The sequence below is a fragment of the Herpailurus yagouaroundi genome, unplaced genomic scaffold (assembly GCF_014898765.1).
Source record: "Herpailurus yagouaroundi ecotype Mexico unplaced genomic scaffold, PumYag 139, whole genome shotgun sequence".
NCBI classification, from domain to species: Eukaryota; Metazoa; Chordata; class Mammalia; order Carnivora; family Felidae; genus Herpailurus; species Herpailurus yagouaroundi.
Genome location: NW_024412394.1, coordinates 82719683 through 82740350, shown reverse-complemented (window position 1 = coordinate 82740350; position 20668 = coordinate 82719683). Strand labels below are relative to the sequence as shown.

Genomic DNA, 20668 nt, shown 5'->3' with positions numbered 1-20668 from the left:
CATACAAAACAATGCCTACCACCTTTCTTTACTCTTCAGTGACTACCTGAAGGCAGGGCTGGTGTGTTGATTGCAAAGATAGAAAAGAGAATTTGGGGGAGAACTGGGTATGATTTATGACTTCAATTAGACTAGTGGTTAAATAGTTGTACAAGTATTTGTCAGAACCATCCAACTGTACCCTTAAAATGGGTACATTTTATTTACGTGAGTTATAGCACAAAATTTGATTAAAAAAGAAAACATTATAATACAAGGAGGCCAAATGTAAAGAGAGGGAGAAAGAGTGGCCAAGGAGGGAAGAAAAAATCTCAGAGAATGTATGCATTAGATATCTCCTGAACACTACCTAAAATACTCGTGGCCACACCTCTAATTACAGCCACGCAGCAGTGACATTCTATGCTGTCTTTGACCAGCTTTGCAGAGTTGCAGCCTGACAGTTTCCCACCTCAGCCTGTGCTCTGGTTCTATCAGTTCTTGCCTTCTCTGATACACGGTACCAACTTGGCACTAAAAATTTCTCAACCTGAAAGTATAGGGAAGTTAATGTTCGTGTAGCTATCCTAACCAACAGGGTGTTAGAGACAATGAACAAATGTGGTCAGTTTCAAAATGCATTACATAAGCTCCTATAGAGATGCCCATAAACTTGTGTTGGCTTTTCCTCCTTCCTTGTTTTATTCTTTTGGGTCCTTACTTCTTCCCTGGGATCATTTCACAATAAACCACTCTCATGCCAGCTTTGATTTCAGGCTCTGCTTTCAGGGAATGCAGAGTAGGGAATGGTAGGAAGGCATGTAATAATAAAATAACAATAGCCAGGAAGTATTATGTGCTTACAATGTGCTAGACACTACTTTAAGATTTCTACATATACTAACTTATTTAAAGCTAACAACAACCCAATTTATATGTGACAAAACAGAGGCAGGAAAAAGGTTAGCGGTAGGTAGGAAAGTGGTCAACAATGACAAATACTATTAAAAAAATATATGAAATTCAATGGATTTTATAAGTAGGCTATTACTGATGAATTTCGTGCAAGCAACTTCAGTGCAGTAATGAAAGTAGAATCTAGATATGAGAAGACTTTTTTTTTTAACCTTAACTGAAAATCAAGACCTGACTCTGCAGAAACATATAACATATAAACATATAACTCTTGGAGAAATAGTGAGAAATACTGTGTTGGATAAGTTTAACAAAGCCTTTATATCCGCTCAGATTCTAAATGTTTCTAAATTTATTCCATACAGTGAATTTGATATTGACTTGAGGATATGCAGTAAAGGAATTTTTTTCTGGGATTTTCAAATATATGGATAACAGAGTGACTAAAGTAAAACAATAATGCAATGTGTTGATATAAGAGAAGAACTAAGATTGAATAGTGGTAAGAAGAAACCCAAATATTTCAAGGCCAACTCTGATGGCCTTTACTCACTTATCATGATAGAACTTTGGTATCCCAGAGTGAATTCATCAAAATAACATATTTCATGTTTTAGTTTTCTTTGTGTCAATGCTGGCTTTGTATACTATCATTTCTCCATAAATGCTAAACAAAAACAAAAACAAAAACAAAAACAAGAGAAGTATGGACATGAAGTCCAACAAAGGACTATTGATTTGAAAGTCTATTTAACATTTGTCATACTTTTGCTCAAATTTTCAGGCCAAATTGTTGGTCATAAGTAAACTTTAAGACTTTAAATTTGTGGTAAATGAATGTCACATTTCTAATGAACTTGCAAGGTCATGATTGCTAACCATCTGTTTCTGTTGTTACTCAATACAGTAACAAAATGCAACAAGTTCTAAGAATCCAGCCTCAAAATCCTGGCTTCTTGTTTTGAATCTAATCAACACAAAGTTCAGATTTGAAAGTTAGCCAGTATGTTCAAATATAAATCCCAATAAACAAGACAGAAGTTGATATTCTTAGTAGACTCATGGCAATTGGTGGTGTCCATCTGCCATCTCTTGTTGGAACATCATTCCAGCTAGTATTTTCATCGTTGTATCAAATTCTCTCATTTATCAGGTGTTCATCACATTAAAATGAAACTAAACTTGAAAAAAACTGAAAGCAAAACTTCCTAGGATGTCTGTACACTCCAGAAACAAGAAGATGTGTTGCAGAAATAAATATGTGCTGGCAACACATCTCTTCTCATATTTCAAGGACAAAATTGAAACCATATTTCCATGGGGTGCAAACATTGACTGCTATGTGTTCTTATAAACAGAGAACTACAAACAGTACTGTAGTATTCTCTTGATCCTCCTTTACTTTTATGTGAAGTCCAAAAATGTATCAGTTAAAGGAGCTTCTGAATTCAATTCAGAAAACAGGGATTCATATGTCAAGAATAGAAGCAGAGCATACTCCAGGTAAGAATAAAAATAAACAAAACCACAGTCCTGTTCAATTTGAAAGATTTAAAATTATTATTCACCAACAGATATAAAACAAGTGAGCACAAATCAAAGATTATCTCAAAGCTTCATTTAATTGTGAATTTTGTCCTTTCCTTTCCCTTCCTCCCTACACTCCCTATAGGTGTGGTCATTCAGTCCCATGCAGCCAAAGCACTTAATCCCTTTCCACCTAATTCCCTTCAGGAGCTTTATCATCACTCGCAAGGCACTGCATTATTTAGCTTCTGCCCTTTTATGGAGCCTCATCTTTGTCCACTCTTTTTCTTTCTCTAGTAAGCCCCAGTAACACTGAATTTCTTTCAGTTCCTCCAATTTCTGCCCACCCCACCCCATCCCTGAGTCTTTCTGCGTAGGCCATTAGCACATTATTCCCTCTGCCTGAAAAACCACTTCCCATCAGAGTTCACGTGACTAACTTATATGCATGCCTCGGATTCCAACTATAATGTCACTTACTCCAGGAAGATGACCACCCCCATCAAGATTGGTCCAAGAGTCCTATTATATTCTTTCAACTCATCCTTTTCTTCTTCATAGCACTTACAACTAGAGCCAAATCATTAATTTTCAAACTATGTATTTATTTAGTGTTTGAGGGTAGGTTTTTGAAAGGCTGATATCTTGCCTGTTGTTGGTCATTGGGTCCGAAGTACCAAAATTAGTGCTCTAAACACGTAAGTGCATGAATAGTTGTTTGGGAGGAAAGAAGGCAGGCAGACAAAGGAGAGAGGAATAAAGAAAAAAGGAGGTGGGGAAGAGAAGAATGGAAGGAGGAAAAAAAGAGGGAAAGGAAGAAAGGGAAGAAGAAGAAATGGAGGAAAAATTAAGTGTCTATTGGCCAAGTTCCGTTGTATAAAACCAGAAGGCAGTTATCCAATGTTATATATAAGGATACAATGACCAGTTAGAAAATTATGTTTAAAATCTGTCTCAAGAAAGTATCAAGATTCAAGGGAAAAAAATCAGAGAAAGCAATCAAATTGCAAGTAGGAGCATAGAGTACGATGTAATCTTATATGTTAACTTGACTAGCCGAAGGGAGGGGCAGCAGGGGGGGTGGGTGGAATCTAGATTAAACATTATTTCTGGGTGTGTCTGTGCGAATATTTCAGGATAGATTAGAATTTAAGTCAGTGGACTCAGTAAAGTAGATTGACCTTCCCAATGTGGGTGGACATCATCCAGTCCACTCAGGGCCTGAATAGAACGAATCTGCCCCTTTTTTGCTTCCTGCCTGCTTGCTTGAGTGGGACATCACATTTCATCTTGTCTGGCCTCAGACTGGGATGTAAACTATTGGCGCCCTTGTTTTTCAAGCCTTTAGACTCAGACTGAATTACACTATTGACTATCCTGGGCCTTTAGCTTGCAGATAGAAGACTGTGTGACTTTTCAGGATACATAATCACATAAGCGAATTCCTCATAAGTGAATGAATGAATGGATGAATGAATACACACACACACACACACACACACACACACACACACACACACACCCTATTGGTTTTGTTTCTCTGGAGAACCTTGACTAAAGTAGAATCCAGAGATGAGGAGATCAAGGAAGGACCAGTGATTGCAAAGAAGTATTATATAGTGTCTCAAATTTTGTTTGTTTGATAATACTGGTCCATAAAGGGACCTGTATAAAGTAACTTTAGGCCATTTATTTCCACCTGGATTTTGATTCTGGCCAATCTTGACAAGTTAGTCAACATATACTTCTGCCTGATTGTCAAGTATTAAGCATATGAAGTTTAACTTCCAGTAAAGAAAATAAGTTTTTAAATTAAATCCTATAGACTCAGCAGTATGTTCAATGAGGTTTTATTCCTTTATTTGTTAAGTAGGTGTTATATAGAAAATACTTATGCTTAATTTTTGAAAAAAGTGAATTGAATTGAAATGTAATATTTCTGGTTACTTTTTATGGAATTAATACACATATTTAACATATATCCACCACTTCAAACAATTTCCTTGTTTCTTCAAACCATTTCCTTGTTTTAATAAACTATCTTTCCCAATCACCCAGTAGGATTTAAGAAATTCAAATAGGAAGATTCAAAATAAACATTTTGACTAATTAGAAGTTAGTCACAAATATTACTAAAGAACTTAGTGAGAAAGTATACAATCCTAGACCCCAGGCCAGGTTACAAAAACAAACAAAGGCATTGTGCTTTCCTGAATTTGCCTATTCTGGTTGCTAGAGAATTGTGTGTGTTAGTTAAATAAGACAGCCTACACAATCTTTTCGATATAATAAAACCTGACCATATTTTGAAGTCACAATTTTATGAAAACAAAGGATTCTTAAGAAAGATTGCACCACAGTTTCTAGCCTCCAGAGATGGCTACCATCAATTCTTTTCTTCCCTGTTTGTGTGTGCCACTCCCCTATGGGGAGGTAGAGTTTATTTCCCCTTCATTTGAGTCTGGGCTGGCTATGTACTCTTTGATCAACAGAATGGAATAGAAGTAATATTCTGACCTGAGACTTTAAGAAGACTGGCAGCTTCTGCTTCCTTACCCTTGGAATTCTTGCTCTTGAGAAACTCTCCTCCCTTCACCCCATGGACCCAATCAACATGCTACATGAAGCCAAAGACAAAAGGAAAAGCCATATTGAGGAGAATAGAGGCACTCGGATTGATAGTCGCACCCGAGTCTCCCACCAACAGTTAACCTCCACAGCCAACCGTGCCAGTGAGCATCTTGTATGTCCTAGCTGAGTTGAACTCTAAGATAACTACAGCATCACATAGAGCAGAAGAACAACCCAGCTGAGACCAGTCAATCAAACAACAATGCTCTTTTGAGCAACTAAGCTTGGGGATCACTGGTTTCAAAGTAGATACCCAAAGGTACGCTGCCATGACATTTGTTTTACTCCAAGAAACCATCACAGAAATATATGCTACAAACTTTGAATATTGTACAGAGAAGTTCTGACTTGCATTTCTGGTTCTTCCTATTGACTAATTTATAAATATCTTCAAAGATTCTGTTTGGGTTTCTTCTGGATTTTACTTCACATGTTCTTCAACCTTTGCATTCCTTCTGCTACACGGTCCATGCTTTACTCATACTAACGTGTCCACTTTAGGCTTTTTTACTTACTTGATAGTACTATTTATAGACATTTTTTAATATTTTCATAAGCAAAAGCTCAAAATTTGCCTTAAATGACAAGTCTTTTTCTATGTAATGCAGAAAAACATTATGATTTCCTTTAATACGTTCTGCAAACTGATGTACTCAGTGCACACACTATACTCAGAAGACAAACAAAAAGCAACTACATTTTTTCTTAAAACTTCCTGTTAAACTCACTTCAACAAATAGTTCTTTCCCTGCCCTTGAGTGAAATCTTGGAGGAATTCCTATAGCTTTAATAACAGCTCATAAATAATTTATGAATATTCTCCTTTTCAAAGTCTGATAAAGTCCAGTCCAGTGTGATATTAGAACTCCAATCTAACTTAAAGCTTCTCCCTTCCTGCAGCTTGGGACTACACTGGGCTTGGAAGACTTATAGAGATAAGGGAAGAGGGGGTGGAGGGCTGAGTGACAGTTTTGTCACAGCATCCTGGTTTCATCTCCCACCCTCCTCACTTAACTGGTGCATTTGAAATATGGTGTTGGAGTATGCTACATGCAGAGATTTGCGTCCTTTCTCTCATGAGGGACAATTGTGGGTTAACGCATGATATGCCTGCTGGGGAACTCTGGCTTTATTTCCTTGATATAAGAGATGTCTCCTCTGGATGCCACTATTGAGTCTTCCCTCAGCTCTTGGTTTATAGCAATTCATTTTTCTGATGGGATACTTTCTCCCGTATAAGTCCTATCCAGTGGGATCTGTATGACAATCCCAGGCCAGCTCTGTTTTGTGAGATCCACACTGATTCTGGAAACAACCAATTTCCCTTTCCCCTACTATAAATGCACCTCCTTCTCAATATGGTCAGGCTGTTTGATCCAGCCCTTAGGCTTCACAGGTAAGAGTCACATATCAGTCATTATGCTCCTCTAACCACCTAATGGGGACATATCAAGCTCTCAAATGATATTCTTCAAGAATCCTGTAGTTGGTCTGAACTGAAAGGAATATTCCCTATTACTCTTCTCCCCAAGCAGGATAGAAGGAATACATAGTACACTATCAATGCTCTCTCAAGAAATTCATAACCACATCTTCACTCTCTAGTGGACACTGTCTTTTTTTTATGTAGGCTAGAATCAGATGATGAATCAGTGGAAATTCATGCCCTCCTCTAATGTTTGAAGGGCCTGCTCAAGAGTATAAACGGAGGCCCACCTAACATTCGTATAAATATTTAGAAGTTTAAGTAAAGCTAATAAACAGTTAAATAAAATGTGTCCTGTCCTCCAGCCTTGACAAATACACCTTTCTAAAAACAAAACTGAAAACTACATGCATAGCTCTGGTTTGCATGTGAACTAAAATTGATAAAGACTACTGATTTTAATTATTACTGGGTATTTTCTGAGCATGCTCTTCTGTTTGCCAAACTAGCAATATCTGGGTAAGCAATAAGATAAAGACAAATTCTGATTATTATTTATGCCATAAAAGTTATTTGCCTTACCTTCAATTTAACAAAATCACTAAATATGTTATAATCAGTAATTTTACAAAATTTATGTTTTCTTGACAGTGATGCCAAATTAAGCAACCTTTCTTGAGTCAATGTAGTACTTCAGTATGATTTTATAAATGGTAGTTTGTAGAAACTTTTTTTTTTTCTGACATAGTAGCAATAAAATTAATACAATTATTTAAGGAGTGCCTGGGTGGGTCAGTCAGTTGAGTGACCGACTCTTGATTTCAGCTCAGGTCTTGATCTTGGGGTTTTGAGGTTGAACCCCATGTCGGGCTCCAGGCTGGGTATGGAGACAACTTAAAAAATTATTTAAGAAATTTAAAGATTTGAAAATAAACCATAAATCTTACCTATTTTGTTCAGACATTAAAATGGGATCAGAAATATTTGTAATCACAGAAATGTGACAAAATAGTTTAATTCCATTAAATAAATTACTATTGCTTCAGCAATCTTCACACTTTTTTTGACAGAGAGAGAGAGAGAGCATGAGCAGGGGAGAGGGGGGACAGGGAGAGAGAGAGAGAGAGAGAGAGAGAATCTCAAGGAGGCTCCACACTCAGCATAGAGCCCAAGGTGGGGCTCAATCCCATGACCCCAGGAACACGACCTGAGCCAAAATCAAGAGTTGGATGCTCAACCGACTGAGTCACCCAAGAACCCCTCCTCACATATCTTTTAAAGCAATATCTGGATTCACACAGCAATGTAAACTCACTATCATATTTCACTTATGCTATGTTTATAAGTATATAGACCTTAAGCATAATATAAATTATTCGATACTGCTGTTTTCACATTGCTAAATGTTCCTCAACCACCATGTCCAATAATTACAAATAACCATCCAAATTTATGATTACTTCTGAAACCATAAATGAAATATGAAAAGGAGGAAATAGACACCAAGTATTACCATGACACCATACTACATTATGTAAGACTCTATTATGTTTGTGCTAAGAGGAAGGATTTGACAAGCTAATTAATTTGTCTTTTCTCCTTACACCTTAAGCCCTTTTGCTTCTCAAACCCTCCTTCCACTTCAAAGCTGTGTCCATCACCAATACTGGCAGTTGAATAACCCACACATTTTCAAGGTATTCAGAGGAGTCACCTTTTGGTTCAGAAAGGGAACTTGCACTATGGGAACAAATGTCAACAGTTGTTTCAGAGGAAACCATATGATTCAAAAGACGATACTTAGTCCTCTGAATATTTCAGCAACATTTGTAATATTTATTTGTTATGGCCAAACATTCACATAGAAGACCTCCGATTATTAATTTGTGCTGATATTGGAATATAAGTAAACAGCTGATATTGGAATATAATTAAGTATATTTATAAGTATAATATAAATATAGGTAAAATGGTAAGCCCAGCCATATCTGTAGGTACTTCCATTTTTAAGGAAAAGGTATAATTTTATAGAGATTTATATATTGATTTGATCTTCATGTTCACAGCTCAGCTTTTAATTTGATGAATTACTGTAGTTTTGGAAAGTGGCAGTTCCATGGTTTATTTCACCAAGTTTTTTCATCCAGCAGGCATTCAGCAATGTCAGTGTGCAAGGCATACAGTGTGTGCTTCTCCAGGCAATGCAATACAACTTACCCTGCGTGAAGATCCTATAATAACTTTTTAGTTTCTACGTTTCTAGTTTGAAAAATTGAAACAAATTCTGTCTTCTAAAGAGTTCATCAGGGGCGCCTGGGTGGCTCAATCTGGGTGGCTCAGTCGGTTGGGTGGCCGACTTCAGCTCAGGTCATGACCTCGCGGTCCGTGAGTTCAAGGCCCGCGTCGGGCTCTGTGCTGACAGCTCAGAGCCTGGAGCCTGTTTCGGACTCTGTGTCTCCCTCTCGCTGACCCTCCCCTGTTCATGCTCTGTCTCTCTCTGTCTCAAAAATAAATAAAACGTTTAAAAATTTTTAAAAAAAATTAAAAAAAAAGTTCATCATGTCTACATTTAAACATTAAATTACTTTAAAAAAAACATTGAATTATTAGTCTCAAAATGCCATTGTGATATAACTGGCACCATATAGCTATTCAAAAGGTTCGATGGAATAAGACACACTAAAGTAAATTATTAACCTCTCTAAAGTATTAAAAAGAACAGCTTTCATGACATATGTGAGGTTTTTTTTTAATTTATGGTTTCACACTATTTTTTTCTTTTTATTAGATTCCTCCTTTCCATGAATCAAGCACTATCATAGGTCACTTCTTCTTTTACTTTATAACATTAGACAGAGGTAAATAGCTGTGAACTGTGAAAGCAAATCTTTTAATTTCCTTGTTAAAAGCCAAAGTTTAGCTTTCTCATACAGCCATTCCGAGATGCTACAAATCGGGAGCTGGAGGCTTGGTGCCATACAAGGAAGGCCACAGCCACGCCACTAAAAACGGAAGAAAGGGCTTCATTTGTTCTTTAATTTATCCTTGTTCATTGGGGATAAGCAGAACACACCAGAGTATGGCACTCAAGGAAAAGACCCTTCGTGTCTCTGAGTCTAAAGTGAGGACACCATGGCAAACCAGTATAGATGGTCTAAAACTTCTCATATATTCCCTTCTGACAACTTGTCTGTTCAGGAATGCTCTGGGGGGGTGATGCTGAACTGGGGTTCATTATCATATAAACTTGAACCAAAGGTATTTTTCTGAGGGAAATAAATGTATCAATCTCCCAAATATATGGAGTTCTTATGGTCTTTTTATGCAATCAAGTCTTCAAGATGCCTATTGAAAACCATGTCATTTTAGGGGTACGTAGGTGGCTCAGTTGGTTAAGCAGCCGCCTTCGACTAGGGTCATGATCTCACAGTTCGTGGGGTCAATCCCCACATCGGGCTTGTGCTGACAGCTCAGAGCCTGGTGCCTGCTTTGGGTTCTGTGTCTCCCTCTCTCTCTGCCTCTCCCCTGCTTGTTCTCTCTCCCTCTCAAAAATAAACATTAAAAAAATAATAATAATAAAATAATTAAAAAACCATGTCATTTTACTTGAAAACAAAGGATAATGAACAACAAAATTCTTAAAATTCTGGGATGGAAAAGTCTTAATTATAAACCAAACATTTTTCCATTTTAATGAATTCCTAATCTGGATCAACATCTCATTTGTACTTTATAATAACACCTATGTTCTGACTTAAGGAGGTTCTGGTCCAGAGATTTCCCAGGTTATAGATCAGTGTCAAATCAGTATATGTATGGATGAGCCATTCAACTCCCAAGTTCTCAGATTCTTGGCCTTTGCAGCCTCAGTGAACCCTCCTTCCCCCATACCTTCCCCTGCCACACAAACATCATTTCAATCACCATACCCATAGCTACTTCTTGGACCTTGATTACCTCTATCCCCTAACTTTACTCCATCCCCTAATTTTAAACTCCCACATTTGTCTTTATTTTGTCCAAAGTTTAATAGTGAGTGTTAGGTCTATTTTGTTTACCACTGTATTATATATAATTTATCTTTCAGAGCCTCGCTTCTTGATATTATATTCTATATTCTATATTTGTTTATCATCTCTCATTCCCCTTGTACTATAAAATACATGGGGTCCTGAACCTTGTTTTAATCATTGCTGTGTCCCCAACATCTAGTAAAGTACCCAAGTTATCACATGTGCTCAGTAAATATTAGTTGAATGAATAAATAAAAGAGTGCCACATCAACATAGCACCCTGAACATGACCTGTGGTTAACAAATATGCATTGCATAAGTGAATAATGAATAACAGCCGATACTTATTGAGTGTTTAAACTGTGCTAATTCTAATTGCTGTAACTGGTTTAATCTCATTTTATCTTCAAAATTCCCTGTGGAGTATATGGTATTATTATTGCCATTTTATGGATGAACAAACTTAATTATGCAAACATACAAATAAGCCAAAATAAACTTAGACACTGTGTAATTTCAACTAAGGCATAAAGAAAAGAGGGGAAAAGACCTGAAGATTCCCACAGCTTCCCATAATGTAGGAGTGGGCTAATGCCTACCCAGGACAGTGGAATGTAGGTACCTTAATTCCATCCCCAGCAAAAAATTTCTGTACCTCAATCTTTTAAAAATAATGCTCACTGTAATGTATCCAAGTCTTTTTTGAGAAGCAGTTAGGACAAATACATAGTCTGTTTCCATGGCCAAATATCTCCAGCATGGTTGGATGCCACTCACGAAGAAGAAAGGACAAAGATTCACAGTTCTGAGGTATCTATTCTTAAGTATTCTGTCCTCTAACCCATTCCCTTTCCCCAAAGCAGAAGTGCCTTTAATGCTTTAGACCACCAGAACTAGTGAATGAGAACTAATGTCAACTAGTACAACCTCTAAGCAGTGAACTATTTCTAAGACGACTGGGCCCCATTCACATACTTCTTGTAAGATTACATTTACCACTTTCTTTTTAAAGCATCTCATACTTACTGAGAACAGAATCTTTGCCATCTGCAGTAGTACAGTTTTGATCCATATTGAGGATTTTTCCTAGGACTTTCTCTTCAGTATTTTGGTTGGGGATAGTTTATGCTAATGATAAAAGAAATGAAAAGTTCTTTTTTGGTTTCGTCTTCACTTCCACTGGAAAAGTAATCACTGACATTCAATAGCTTAGAGGAAAATTAACCTTACCACTGAATTAAACTTTATGATGTGTGAATTTTAATTAGGTGAGTTTTTCAATTGCTCCTATAACAAGCTAAGTTGTCAAATAAAAATAAACTGAACCGTGGAGAAAGGAATTGATGTCAAAGATCTCATTCAAAGGTAAAACAAAGTAAAACACATTGTAGCTGGAATGATTAGGACTTGAGTGGTTGACAGCACAGAAGCGGCAGTAGATTTTGAAACTTTTATAGGTTAACTTACAAGAGTCATAAAGATTCCAGTTTGTATAGAAAGAAGGTCAAGAAGAATATAATGCCACTGCAGGGTACAGTCAAATCTTATCTCTCCAGGACCACCCATCAATGAGGAAAGAAATTAGTCATGAGCCATACAAAAGTCAAAAACAAAATTAATTTTGGCATTTTGGGGGATAAAACATACACAAACACATCATTCACTTTTTAACTCCATAGAAAACATAAAGCTCTATTCAACAAGAAGTAATATATATGCATCAATCCCATGCTTTTTATTGGTAGAGTGACCAGGAGAAGTCTGAAGACATGTGTTGCCTTACTTAACAAAGGCCCCTCCTTCTTCCTACCATCTATTAACGTCTTGTCCTATTTTATTGTTTGTTAGTCAATTCATTAGGTGACAGGTGTCTCCATAATTCATGGCTCCTTCTCTTCTAATTGCAAAAAACAAAAACAAAAACAAAAACAAAATGCATGCATGAAACAAAACCTTCCTTTGACCATATGGCTCCCACTAGACTACATTCTAGCTCTGTCATTTCCTTTTCAACCAAGCTCCTTGAGAATAAAACTAACCCTAATTCTATCCTCAAAACACTGTAATCCACCTTCTGTCCCTGTAACTTCTTCCCAACTACTCTCAAAATTCCACTAATGGTTTCTGTCTGCAAATCCAAAGAGCAATTTTTAGTTTCTATCTATTTGATTTCTATTGCAACATTTGTCATCATCTCCTACTCACTCCCTGGGTTTTTGAAAGACCGATTTTCCACTCACATTTCTATCTACTTCCCCTCCATCTCTTCCATTGACTCCTCTTCTTCTCCTCTATACACTGAAACAGTATGCAGTCAAGGATTCTATCCTTTCCTCTTTGAAGCCTGATTCCCAGATATTTATACCTCAGGTCCCAGAAATCTATATCCAGCAGCCCAATTAACATGACCCATTGTGATTTTCCATAGACTTTTAAATTTAGCATGGGTCAAAAGGATTTTATCAACCCCTCTACAAATATTTCCTCCTCCTCCATCTCTACCTAAGCAAATGATCCTGCAATGCCCTTAGGCACCAGAGTCGGAAGTCTGGGAGGAGACTGCTCCCTTATTGTCTTTTACATTCTCATGTCAGTTCAGCATAGCTTTTTTTTTCTTTCTACATCTCATCAATACTCTTCAATAAATTCCCACATCTAATACCATCTACCTTAGTTTTGACTTTTATAACTTACCTTGTGAATTGTATCCGTAGTCTATATATGTCTTCCTGTCACCAGTATAATCTTTCTCCTTTCTATTGTCTCTCTGCTTCCACATTGTTGTTTCTCAAAAGCATATCTAAGCATTTCTTCCATCTGAATTTCTGTAACATCTAAATATCTTTCCCTTAACACCCAAAGACTTTACGAGAGTCTTGTGGGTTAAGGTAAAGCAATTAGACTGTATTTGAAGTGCAATGAGACCCACTGAAAAGTTTCATTCAGGCGGGTGTAATAATTTGATTGACACTTTGATAAAATCACTCTAGTTGTAGGGAGTGAATTATTAGGTGGAAAAGATTAGAAGTGGGGACATCATTTAAGGAGGTTGGCAGTCAAGGTGATGGTGGCATGCACTAGTATATGAATTGTTGAGACGGAGAGGTGAACAAATTCAAGAAATTCTATGGAGATAAAGGCAAAGGGTCTTGCTTTTGGGTTTGACGTACAGAGTAAGAAAATGAGAAGACTCAGGAATAAATGGCTCCAAGTTTTACACTAAAGCAAGTTGTCAGATAATTGTGCTGATTACTCAATTTGAGAAAAAAGACTGTGACAGGAAGTTTTGGTGGATGAGGGTGTGGGGATTGAAGAGAATCAGGTGATCTGTTTTAAGACATTAAAATTTGAAATTCCTGTTAGACATTTCTATGGACTGAACTATGTCCTCCCACCCTATCCATATGGTGAAGGCCTAACTCCCAATAGGACTATATTGGAGATGGGGACTTTCAGAAGATAATTAAAGGATGTCATAAAGGTGGAGGTGATCTATAAAACTGGTGTCCTTTTAAATTCTCTTTCTTCCTCCCTCTTCCCCTCTCCCTTCTCTCTCTCCCCTCTTCCCTCCCTCCTTCTCAACAGCAAGGCTTCCTGAAGACAGCAAGCCAGGAAGAGAATTCTCACCTGAAACTGAACTTTGATCTTTGGCTTTCCAGCTTCCAGAACTGTAAGAAAATAAATTTCTGTTGTTTAAACTGCCTATTCCATGATATTTTGTTATAGCAGCCTGAGCTGACTAAAGAAACATCTTGGTGAGATAATAGTTTGATATATTTCCAGATGTTTACTTTTCTCCTCTCCCAAGCTCTATTCACACAGCCATGCTATTCTGTACTCAATCGAATTAAAGTAAGGATCGAACTGTAGAATCTAGAGAAAAGAGGGAGACTTCTTGGTTTTGGATCCTTTTAAAACATGAAAAGATTCCTAGCATGGATAAAAATGATTGGGAGAGATATACTTAGGCAGGTCAGGACTTTGCTCTACCATGCCCTCGCCCACCCCTGCAATCCTCTTCCCTTTCCCAGCACTCAGAAAAAAAGAGATTCTCTGAGATGAAGAAGAACAAAAGATGGCAGTGATGAGAGTAGAGAGGTTGGTAGTACGGGTCAAGAGGGCTAGACATAAATGGGTCACATGGACAGGAAAGGGGACTAGCTTAGCAAAGGGCCACAGTGAGGAGCATTGTTAACTACCTAGGAACCATGTGGAAGTCATCATCTGATGACTGCCCTGGCCTACTTTTTATGCAATCACTGTCCATCCCTTGTGCCCAGAGGTTATGCAAGCTGCTCTTTTCATCAATGTCTAATAAAGGCATCTCTTCAATAGCTTCTGGCACGTCTCCCAGCCACTGCTCAGCAGGAGTGACACCTGTTGGTGCTTCAGATTTTGCTTGACTCTTCTCTGACTTACCCCATATGGACAAGTACACAAATCATTTCTCAATATCCCAGTGACTCACAGTACTTGAGAAAGCCCTAGATAGTTAGTGGGGGAGATGGTGGTCTTGAAGAGAGACTCCCACACCTGTAGTGAGTAGAACAGAATGCCAAATGAGGCCACTTCATGATACTTCCCAAACTGAGACAGTGATGAAATATATTCAAGTAGGTAGTTGGATATGATTCTGAAGCTCAAAGGAGTCACAACACAACAGAGAAATATAAAACCATGGAAATAGATGAGATCACATAATGAGAAAGTTCAGCCAAACAAAAAGGGAGAGCCAAGTCCTGAAAAATAACAATCATTAGAGAGAGCACCAAAGAACAATGAAAGAAGGAATGGCCAGTGTGATAGAAAAATAATCAAGAGAACAGATACAGAAGTCAAGGCCAAGGAGGTCTCTGATAAGGGCCTAGATGTCATATTGTAGGTTGCTGACAGGTCTAGTAAGATGCGGACAGAAAAAGAGTTTATTGGCTTCCATGACCTAAATATCAGCATCAAGGAAGATATGGGAACAGAACCAGACTGGAGGACATTGGAAAGTGAAGAAGAGTTGAGGTGGTATAGGCAGAGTGTGTAGACAATTGTTTATATAAATTTGGATGTGATAAGGGGCAAAAAAAAATGGGTTAGTTAGAGAGAGTGCTTAAAAAACAAGCTTCCTTTTTTTTCTCCTCCATCTTTTGGTTTTTCAACATGGGAGATATTGCAAGATGTTTAAGCTGGTGGAAATGCCCCAGCAGAGATGGAGTGATTAACTAAGTAGAAGAGAGAAACAATAGTAGAGATAAAGTTCTACATAAGGCAAAAGTACATAAGTAGATAAATTTCTACATAAGGCACTGACCTTTGATTAAAGAAGGGATACTTCTTCCAACACAGCAGGAAAGAGGAAGGCAGAGTGCAGATGCAGGTAGCTGGTAAGTTTGGTGGTGAGAAGATGAGGGAATTATTCTAAAGTCTTCTATTTGTTAAAAAAAAAAAAAAAGTGAGGTAAGATTATCAACTAAGAGTGCATATTTAAAAGGTGGGAGAAGAGGGAGGTTTAAAGAGAGAAGAGAAACTGATAAGAGTTGTCTTAAAGAATTCCAAATTGAGCCTAAGGAAGGATGGATATTTTTTTTCAGGTATGTGGTGGAGGGAGAAATGCAAAGAATCTGAGGATATTTTGACTATACTGAGGAGATTAGTCTTCTCCGAGAGAACACTGCCTCCCATGCATGCTTTGAGCATTTTTATTATCACCTGGAACTGTGATTGCTGGTTATGTGCATGTTTTGTTATTAGACCATGAGAACATGTTGAATAGTCTATATTTCACCTCAAAATCAGTTGGCACTAAAATGTTTGCTGAAGGAGTTCATAGAAAAACCTTAGGAGATAACATCAATATAGAAAAAGCCATTCGACTCTTTTAAATTTCACAAGATATAGACTGGACTTCAGCACCTGGGTTGCCATGAAGATGGGAAGCATAACCCTAAACCTGGAATGATCAAACCCTAAGTGAAGAAATGCCATCAGAGCAGAGAAAGCTGAAAAAGCCTGAGGCCAAGGAAGATCAGTGAGCCCTGAAGACTATTGCCTTCTTCAACGTGGGCAGAGGTAATGTAACATTGAGAAAACAATCCTCTGATGGTTAATGGCTACATGATCTATTTCAACATGCTAGGGTTTCAGGACTAAGGGGTGTTTTACAACCACCAAAAGAAGCTCCTTGTTGTAACTCAAGTTAAAATATGCTGAGCACAGGGTTTTTATTACAAGGGATCTTAGTAACTTACTTAGCTTGTCTGACCACAGGCAAAAATAGCTTCAGGGAGTGTTATAGAAAATTGGCCATTGGAGGGAGAATGGGGATGGGGAGAGTGAACTACAGGATAAAAACAGATCACTTCAGTAGATATTTATTTAGTACCTACTGTGTTCCAGGCACTGCATTCAGTTGTAAAACCTCAAAGTATACAGCTTATGTCAAGACAACCTGCTCCAGTTCACCAGGGGCAATGTGTTATGTTTATTGTATCCACCTCTGTGTATGTAATATATTATATTTACTTATACTCTATGTCTACTTTTCCCAGAAAACGTTCCTTAGAATACTAGAGTCCCATGAGATATTAATAAACATTCAGAGGAGAGGAGAGTTTCCAAACACAAGTAAGTTTTGGAAGTATTAGGTTAAACAATGAGTTTCTTTATGGCAGGACATCTAGGAGACTTTAAAGGGCTAATAAGTGTCAATGTTTTCTAAAAAAGGGGAGGAAAATAATAATTCAGCATTGCCATACTTACTTGATTATGGACTTTTTCCATGAAACAACCTTTAACACCTCAAAGGATTAGTGTTTCATTGCTTGTGGAATTCTAAATTGTCTAATGTGTGTTTTATATTAAATATATACAGTAGTGTGTATTATATGTTCATATGTGCTAATTATCTTCTTTTCCTATTTGAGCCCCAACTTTGAACAAATTGTGTAGATATTTTATTCATCACCATGAACCATCAGTTCATTTTAAAAAGATGTTTTCATTCTAATTTATATATTCTTATATCAACAGCAAAGAGTTATAATTATATATATTCTTAACAAGTTCATAAAAAGGACAATGGAGTAAGAAAAAAGGCCTGAGATATTTTATCTTAAACGAGAACACCAAGTCAATATTCAGGTCTCAGGAGAGATACACTTCACAATATCAACTAATCCAAGTATTTTACAATATTCAAGAATGTTAAGATTATTTCAAAGCCTTAGACACCCAACAAAATGATACTTGATGCTTTTCCTAGAAACTTTTATCCAAAAATGTCATGGTATTCCAAAAATGTTTAAGTCAGTTTTACAAATAATTTTCAAAATTCCTTATATCCACAGACACTCAGTTTGACCAAATATGGCCCTGTCCATATTTATTAATTTTCAGATTTTATCCTCCTAGGTATTCCTGTGATATTAGCCATCGTCAGATGTGTAGAGCCAGATGATGTGACTGAAGACCAAGTGTGGCAATTACACAGTTAATATAAATGCATGACTCTCAAACCAAATGATTCAGGGATATACATTACATTTCATGATTGAGTTCTCTTTGGGGATTACATTTACCATATCTTTTCACTCTGGCACAATTGGCACAGACTTAAAGGCAGTTTATAATGGAAGTAATTTGGAGTCAAGAAGGGGTCAATGAGGCCCTGAAGAGTATAAAAACAGTGATACTCAGAGGACTCCAGGAGAAGGCCATTTAAACAAAAGGAAGGAAGGACAGAAAAGAGATTGTGTGCCACACATTTTAAATGCAGGGCGTTTTTAAAAATCATCATAGTGCTTAAATACCTGTACTGGTTTCCCATTATTTGCAGCATCAAGTCCAGACTTTCTCATCCGGCAAACAAAATCTTTCACCATGTGTTTCTTTCATTTTCTGCCCTCGCCACACTATCCTTCTCCTTACTTTCCCTTTACCCAGATTATACTGTTTCTCATTGTTCCTCAAAAACACCCACTTTCCCCATACCTTTGCACCCTGTTCCTTTAACCTGGGATTCTATTCCTTCTCCTTGCCCCTGAAGATTCACAGAAGATCTCACCTCTCCTCTGGACATTTCCCTGACTCTCTTTGGCAGTTTATTTCTTTGTTCTTTTTCACCCACCAAACTTCAAACATTTCTCATCTATAGAACCATTTTTATTCCCACTAGACTGAATTTCTCAGAAACAGGGACAAATGACTTACTCATCTTTGTGCCTCTGCCACCTGGCCCGGGGCTTGGCCCATGGAGGAAATTCAACAAACGTTTAATAAGCAAGTATTGAATAAATGTTTAGATGAACAACCTGAACTGAAAAACAGTCCTGACACTTTGTGTTATTTAACTATCATTTTTATTTCTTTTGAGAGAGAGAGTGTGTGTGAGGGAGTGGCAGAGGGAGAGAGAGAATCTTAAGCAGGCTTCACACCCAGAAAGATCCCCATGGGTGGGCTCAGTCTCCCAACCATGAGATCATGACCTGAGCCAAAATCAAGAGTCAGATGCTTACCTGCTTAACCCACTGAGCCACCCAAGAGCCCCTACTTAATATGTAAACTAATACGTAAACTGAGATATTAAAAGATATTAACTTACCTGAGATCACATCATTACTTGCTACTGACACAATTTTGTCAGCAGTGTAGTATTTTCCTCCCCCTACTTTAACTCTGTCTAAAATTATACTTAGTTAAGAGCCATAGAAAAGAACCTCAGCCAATTTTAGCTTTAAAATCTCTACAAACAATGTATTGACATAAATAAATTTCCAAATTCTGCATTAGCTCTCTGTAACACAAAGAATATACAAATTTATATTTAGAGACTGTTGTAGTCAGGTTGAGCTGCTGCAGCGGATATTCCATAGAGTGGGTTCTTTATAAACAAGAGAAATTTATTTCTCATAGTTCTGGAGGCTGCAAGTCCAAGATCAGCGTGCTAGCATAGTGGGGTTCTGGCGAGAGTCCTCTTTTGGATTGCAAACTGCCAACTTCTCCTCATAGCCTGACATAGCAGACAGGAAGCAAGCTATGCCTCTGGCCTGCTCTTTAAGGGCACCAATCCCATTCATGGGATCCACCCTCATGACCTAATTAGCTCCCAAAGGCCCCACCTCCAAATGCCATCACTTGGAGATTAAATTTCAACATATGCATTTTGAAGAGACACCAATATTCAGTTCATAATAGAGACCATTGTTGTTGACTTTGTTTAAATGATTCTTAACAACAGCAATGGCTTGGGGAGTGTTGCCCATCAGTGTCTCTTCCAGACAGAAATGTAAAGCCTAGAAGTACCTAGACAAATTACCTCCAGCCCCTAATGTGAGGTTCCCTAATTCTAATTCCAATGGTTTCTAATCCTTGTCTTGGAACTTCAAAAGCTGTCACATAAACACTCCTAATTTCCCTGAAAGCTCTCAGGGCTTTTTATTTTCCCCGAAATTGGGGTATTTGGGGATGGTCACATCATACCCACTCTTCCCCCATTGGTTACATGAAAGTTACAGTGTACTCCCCCTAGTTTCAGTTCTGAAAAGCCTAAAATGGTTTCAAACATTTATCTAGAGTATGTAGCGAACACTTACTCTGGTAATGGCTTAATTTGAGAATTGAGTATTTAACACAGAATAATAAGTAGAGACCATATAATGGAACAGTTAAGGCTATTGGCTGTGGAGTCAATATGTAAAGCCAATAGTCTTAACTGCGATACTATACTGACACTGTAAACCAACGTCATGCTATATGATCAGTTTTACTGTGAGCCTGGCATGTGCATAAGAAGCATAGAAATAATGAACACAGAGGTGATGATGATGTTGAAAACAACAATGCCAAAGACAATCTTCTGCACAGAGAACTAAAATTCTATCACTAAAATTGCATATGCAGTGCTTTCTCCATGGTGGATATTTAATAAATTGTTGCTTTATTTGGACTTTCTTAGACATACATTTAGGAAAAAAATAAAAACATTTGTGGAACCTCCTAGAAGATATTTTATTTTAATATTTACTCATTTATTTTGAGAGAGAGAGAGAGAAAGAGCTTGAGCACAGGAAGGGCAGAGAGAGGGGAGGAGAGAGAGAATCCCAAGTAGGCTCCACGCTGTCAGCACAGAGCCAGATGCAGGGCTGGAACTCATGAACTGTGAGATCATGATCTGAGCTGAAACTAAGAG

At 37.6% G+C, this 20668-nt stretch overlaps 1 long non-coding RNA gene across 1 annotated transcript; it reads right to left on the bottom strand.

The window, feature by feature from the left end:
* Positions 1–12198: 12198 nt before the first annotated feature.
* LOC121029209 (uncharacterized) lies at positions 12199–14155 on the bottom strand. Its single transcript, XR_005789646.1, has 2 exons — positions 14119–14155; positions 12199–12388 (listed from the first exon to the last, which is right to left on the bottom strand). It is a non-coding gene; the product is annotated as an uncharacterized LOC121029209 (long non-coding RNA).
* Positions 14156–20668: the final 6513 nt, after the last annotated feature.